This window comes from Dermacentor andersoni, chromosome 6 (genome assembly GCF_023375885.2).
Source record: "Dermacentor andersoni chromosome 6, qqDerAnde1_hic_scaffold, whole genome shotgun sequence".
In the NCBI taxonomy this organism is placed as follows: Eukaryota; Metazoa; Arthropoda; class Arachnida; order Ixodida; family Ixodidae; genus Dermacentor; species Dermacentor andersoni.
Window position 1 is genome coordinate 113,685,633 of NC_092819.1, and position 5,616 is coordinate 113,691,248.

The 5,616-nt window shown below is 42.7% G+C and overlaps 1 long non-coding RNA gene across 1 annotated transcript; it reads right to left on the reverse strand.

The window, feature by feature from the left end:
- Positions 1 to 4,366: 4,366 nt before the first annotated feature.
- Positions 4,367 to 5,283, reverse strand: LOC129382346 (uncharacterized). The gene is made up of 3 exons (XR_008610425.2): positions 5,158 to 5,283; positions 4,850 to 5,025; positions 4,367 to 4,410 (listed from the first exon to the last, which is right to left on the reverse strand). It is a non-coding gene; the product is annotated as an uncharacterized lncRNA (long non-coding RNA).
- Positions 5,284 to 5,616: the final 333 nt, after the last annotated feature.

Sequence of the window (5,616 nt, forward strand, 5' to 3'; positions counted from 1 at the left end):
TCGGTCAGCAATGGTTGAAGTGCGGTGAGCGCCATCATCTGTGAAATCATGGACAACGTCCCGTGCAACATCATAATGCAAATTTTTTTTCAGTGCTATCTCGTCAAAAACTAAAGCACACACTCGGTCACGTTCATTCTAAGCTTGAGTATCAGTTGCAATGGAAGAAATGATTCCAGGAATTGTGCCTGGAGTCATCTTTACATTGGCTAGCCACCTTCTTAATGAACGCCGGGAGGGCAAAGAAAAGTATGGAGCCAGAAATCGGTATGCTCGCGGGCCACGGAAGTTTAGGTGAAGAGCGAATTTCTTCAACCAAACGGGAAACCGCTTGCCCTTGCCTTTTGGCCTCAAGCGAACATGTGTCGAAAGAAGTTTAAAAACCTTCTCGGTGACGTATGGTCGGATAATGCCAAGAGCCTTTGTAGTCGATGACGGTGATTTGTAAGGCTGTCTCAGCAGTCTTTTGATAGTTTTCCGCTGTGCTGCTACTTTGGCTTGGAGACGTTTGATGGTTTGCTTGTACATTTTTGATGCGCAACTTGTCGTTGGCCCGCAGGAAAGCTCTGCAATTTATTTATTTATTCAAATACCCTAAAGGCCCTCTTGGAGAGGGTATTACATAGGGGGGGCACACGAAACACACTAATAAGAATATGCGAAAAAAATAGTAAAAATAAACAATTCAGCAAACATAGTAAGAACACCACAAAATACGCATACACCAATATTGGAAGTGGATTAAAGTTCGAATAAAGATAAGAATGAAGTGTGAAAATCGAAACACCGGGGGTTCAAGGATAACACAAAAAGAGAAAAAACTGCAATACGATGTCAAACAAGATACTATACTATACTATACAAAAAATACTATACTATACTGTACAAAGCTATACTATACGATACAAAGGTATTAAATTAGCCCTGAAAAAAATAGCTAACACCAAAGACGCATAGAGACGTCAAGTTCTGATATGATTCCACAGCATTTGATGAAATTGATCGGTGTTAACTTCAGTGGCAATATCAAATGGTAGGTTATTCCAGTCAGCTATGGTTTTGGGGATGAATGATTGTGCGTAATGGGCCGAGTGGCAAGCTGGGCGTTTGACTTTGCAGGGGTGATCACGGCGAGGAAAAATGACAGGGGGTGACTGAAAGAAGTCGTCGCGCAAACGATCATGATGATAAAGTTTGTGAAAGAGAGATAGGCGGGCGTGTTCCCGTCGTAGTGATAGCGGAGGCAGTTCGGCACGAATTTTTAAAGATGTAACACTGGAGTACGGAGAAAAATCTGAAAAAATGAAGCGAGCAGCACGGCTTTGCAGGGATTCAATGTTACGTATAATGTAGTCTTGGCTCGGGTCCCAGATGGCACATGCATATTCAATTTTAGGCCTGATTAACGTGGTGTACGCGAGTTTCTTTAGGTGTGAAGGCGCTTGCTTTAGTCTGTGTTTCATGATTCCGAAAGTACGGTTAGCAGATGCAAGAGTAACGTTGATGTGATGATGCCATGTTAGATCCGATTGCAAGTTGATTCCTAAGTATTTGTACGTGGTAGTAAGTTCGACAACATTGTTACCTATAAAGTATGAAGTTGGAATACGGGAAGAGGAGTGCGTAAATGACATGCGCTTAGTTTTAGTATGATTTAGGGTCATTTGCCAGTCTGAACACCATCTGTTTATTGCGTTGAGGTCTGACTGCAAAGCTTGATGATCAGTGTCAGTAGAAATGGTACGGTAAATTACGCAATCATCGGCGAACAGTCTTACTCTGGACGACATGCAGTTAGGCAAGTCATTAATGTAAATTAGAAAAAGCAAAGGGCCAAGCACGCTCCCTTGTGGAACGCCGGACGTGACAGGAATAAAAGAGGAGTTGCAATGATTAATATTTGTGAATTGAGTTCGAAAAGACAAGAAATCTTTTATCCATGCAATGACTTGTGCGTCAATGTTAAAATGTTTAAGTTTCAGTAGTAGCCTGTGGTGAGGAACGCGGTCAAAAGCTTTGGAAAAATCTAAGAATATTGCGTCGACTTGGTTGCCAGCGTCAATACATGAAAGCAAGTCATCAGTAAACCCTGCAAGTTGCCCATCGCATGAATATCCCTTGCGAAAGCCGTGCTGGTATTTGAAGATTATGTAATGTTCTTCTAAGTGTTTTATGATTTGAGAATGTATGATATGTTCGAGTAGTTTGCAAACGGTGCTAGTTAACGAAATAGGCCGGTAGTTAAGCGGTGATGAGCGATCGCCAGATTTAAAAATTGGTATGACCTTGGCTGTACGCCAGTCATTAGGAATTTGGCCGGATGATAATGACTGTGAAAAAAGAGCGCACAAGATTCCCGAAATGCTTTGCGATGTACTTTTAAGCAACTTGTTGTTGAACCCAACGTGGTCAGATGCAGATGATACCTTACGATTATTAACTAGTGATATGATACCGGACTCGGTAATATTTATCTGCGGTATGATGATATCGGAAAGTGTACCTATGTTTGGGCATGAAGTGACGTCCTCGCGGGTGAAAACAGACGAAAATGCATTGTTTAATATTTGTGCACACTTTGACTCGGGAACAGTGGCGCCTGTGGGATCGGTAAGCACAACATCGGGGTGATTGCTTGGATTTATTACTTGCCAAAATTTACGAGGATTGTTAGTTAGCATAGATGACAGGTCGTGGTTGAAAAAGTGACGACGACTGGATTTAAGTAACTCTTGATATTCTTTGTCGCACTGTTTGTATTTAAGCCACGATGGTGCAAGACTGGATTTCTGGGATTGCCTGTACAATCGCTTTTTTTTGTTGTTTAGACGCCGAAGTTGCTTGTTGAACCATGGCGTAGAGCTCCTACTCCTAATTGTTATGGACGGTATATATTTGTTAACGACGTCAGTAAACATATTTTTGAACGCGACCCAGTTTTCTTCAACTGTACGGGACAAGAAGTCATTAAGAAACTGGTCGGCAAAAAGAGATAATTGTGCATTCATTCCATCAAAGTTAGCTCTGCTATAGCATTTAATGAACAAAAGAAATCAATGTAAAAGCGAACAGCAAATAATTCCGCACAAGCATTTTCCTCGATTTTTCAAACCCAAGATACCAAGATGCCCAACTTCGCCTCCCCCCCAACACACCATTCCACAAAACTTCATAAACCGAGATTTATCATGTAGTCATGGGAAAATAGAAGCCTAAATTATACACATCCTAATTTCAAGCTATGCAGGCAATACAAAGAATGATTTAATAGCTCCTTAATAGTCTGCACTGCTTCCAAAGGAGCCCATTTATGTTGCAGGTTCCTAATGCACTTCCATTCTGCTTCCAGCAGAAGTTTTTGTTGGGCTAGTTGGTGCATGTTACTGATGTACTGAAGCACCAAACACACGACTCAAGAAGAGACACGGACAAGCGCGGCATTTGGAAGATCAGTAGACAGAACCGTGTTGTGTGCTTACAGACTGTGTCAGATGTACAATCGGAGAGCCATGCGCGATAATTTCATAACGATGCGAATGCAGGTGTGCGTAAGCTTCCCTCAGCTGGCGGTGGCAATTTGGTGGTCGATTGTTTATGAAACGATGAATTTTTTCTTTGAATTTCCAAGCTCTTATTCCTTAAGTAACCACTAAATTGTGGCACACATATTCTCTTTCTTGTGGAGTCACGCAACAACAATTGGAAAAAAAATGTTCCATCGTTCCTGTTGTGACAGAATGACACCAAAAAATTAAAAGCATCATTGAGAGCTCACTCTAACAATTTGTTGTTGCACACACAGTGTCCTTTTGAGGATAGTTTGCTTAGAATGTTCTAAACATAAAGTATCACGTGAAAAACAGCTACAATAAAGGCATAGTTACCATTTGCAGTAGGGCACTCATTCATGGAGCTGTTGGCAGACACATCTTCTAGGCTGACCTGTGAAGCTTGTTCAGCGCCTCGGACACTGCTGTCGGAAGAAAGTTGCAAGGTACCTGCGGAAATCTCTGTATCAATACAATCTGTCGCAGAAATCAACATCAAACTCACCGATGACAGAAGTTCCTTCTGTCACAACTGAACGATTGGTCAAGGTTTCCTCCAGCAGGCCGAGATCAGCAGATGCCCCTTTGCCAGCTACAAGGGAGTTGCAAACTGCAGAGGTTTGGTAAGCAGTCAATTTCGCGCAAAAAAAAAGCAACCTCAGCGCTGAACTCACCCTGCTCATCAGGGCACCTCAATGGGTGCGGGTCGCTGTTCAAAGCCTCTTCCGCAGATCCTGAAGAAACGAAACACCAACGATTTGTCAGCAACACGTTTAAAAAAGAAACTGAACCTCATCCTCACCTTGTAGTGCAGCTTCTGCAGCCATGTGGCAGTCACTAGTAGAAGCGACGCTCAAAGAACCTGCATATATGTGTAGTTAGTACAAGTTGCAAAGCTTGTAGCATAGGAATAATTAAACAGCACTTCTAAGTGCATTGCTTGCCAGGTGAAAAAAAGAGTAGAGAAGCAACCAACTGAGAAGCAAGCAATTATGATCTGTGGAATTATCAATAGCGGAACGTTACATTGGTGTGAGGTATATATACAAGTACACGCACACTTCAAGTAAACGTGCAATAGACCTTAGAGGTCTTTCAAAACAAGTTAGACAGGCCAACAGCGTTAAAAATGGCAAATGTCTAGCTGCAAGGAAGGTAATAGCCCACAATTCAGAGAATTTAGGAGTTTCGAAGAGATACTGCTCCTACAGCGAGGTTCGTCCATCGGCTGCAAACACCTTCGAAATTATTTGTCGCCACTGCTGCTATTGCATAGAATCGAGTTTTTGTCAACTACTTACAAGGTGCAACTGGGTGCACACTCGGCACAGCCATTTTTGTAAGCCTTGTATGCCCAGGGTCCATGAAACTTTCAGCAGTGAAATGGTCGCTGCAAACTCTGTAGGTTGCGTACAATACGCTGCCCGGCTTACTCAGAAGATCGTCTCTTCCAGCGTACTGCATCCATGCTGTCATCCTGCATTGGCAATGAACTATCAGCGGAAAGCGGAACTACTTGAATAGTGATTTTTTTTTCTTGTGCCCCTTACTGAGTAAGCACAAACAGTCAGCGTGAAGACATGCAAACCATACAGGAGCTTTAACGCACCTGCCGTCCCGTGGTATGCGGAAGAAACTCGTTCCTGGCTTCTTCTGGGTTTTGCCGTTGTTGAAGCACCACGACACACAGCAGTAGCTGCCGTAACTTGGACCGCCGGACGGCATGGCATCAGCACGCTCTGAAAATGTCAATAAGTGCACGCTTCGTTAATTACCAAAAACATATGTAGAAGTAATATGTTTGAATGAATAGCGAACCGATGCACAATATGAAACCACCGACACGTTCTGACCTCTGACCTATAAAAGTCAGACATAAAAGAATACATGTTAAGACCACATACAGAGGTGTATGTGGTCTTTTGAACACCCCTGTACATCATATGTAATCTCATGGCATCGCCGCCTGTGAACTTTTGAACACCCATGTATGTACTCAGTACAGAGAGTACATTGGGAGGCAAAATAGCAGTTCACATAAGCGTGGTAAAGATCATTTCAAAACGTC